Source organism: Mauremys mutica, chromosome 24 (assembly GCF_020497125.1).
Source record: "Mauremys mutica isolate MM-2020 ecotype Southern chromosome 24, ASM2049712v1, whole genome shotgun sequence".
Taxonomy (NCBI): domain Eukaryota; kingdom Metazoa; phylum Chordata; order Testudines; family Geoemydidae; genus Mauremys; species Mauremys mutica.
Window position 1 is genome coordinate 9,104,136 of NC_059095.1, and position 997 is coordinate 9,105,132.

Sequence of the window (997 nt, forward strand, 5' to 3'; positions counted from 1 at the left end):
TAAAAATAGCAAAAACTGTATGACCCTTTCATAAGCCGACCCTTTATTTCAGGGGTTGGAAAACTTTGACTCCCGGCCTGTCAGCGTAGGCCGCTGCTGGGTCGGGACGTTTTGTTTACTTGGAGCGTCTGCAGGCATGGAGCCCCTCAGCTACCAGTTTGCGGTTACCAGCCAATGGAAGCTGCGGGAAGTGGCGCCAGAACGGCTGGAAACAGCGAACCGTGGCTACAGGGAGCTGAGAGGATTGGTCCTGCTTTGAGCAGGGAGTTGGACTAGATACCTCCTGAGGTCCCTTCCAACCCTAATATTCTATGATTCTATGCCTGCAGACGCTCCAGGTAAACAAAACGACAATGTATTAGATATTCAGTTCAATGATTCCATAGAGCAGGGGTCAGCAACCTTTCAGAAGTGGTGTGCCAAGTCTTCATATATTCGCGGTAATTTAAGGTTTTGCGTGCCAGTAATACATTTTACATTTACAGGGGCCGGCGAATGGAACCCCAGGCCTGAAGCAGACTGAGCCGCTCAGCCCACTGCCAGTCTGGGGTTCCATCTGCCGGCCCCTGCCAGCTGGGGTCTCAGCCACCGGCCCCGCTCAGCCCGCTGCCAGCGGCAGAGACACCAGGCAGGCAGCAGCATGCCACAGTAAATCAGCTCGTGTGCCATAGATTGCCAACCCCTGTCAGAGTTTAAAATCAAATTTTGATGTAGACCCATTTATAAGCTGACCCCTGCTCTTTGATGCGTCACTTTTTTACCCAAAATATTCAGCTTATGAACAAGTATATACGGTAATTAAACTGAACATCCTTGTATGGGGGATAATTCCAAAACACCCACCAGGGTTACATTTCATTTTAAAAAGGGGACCTACACAAAAATGATGATGCTTATTACACGGAAATTAAAAGGACCTGTAGCCAGGGTTAAAAGTCTGCAAGCAGCATGGAGACTCTTTAAAAACACCATAAGAGAGGCTGAGACTAAATCTACA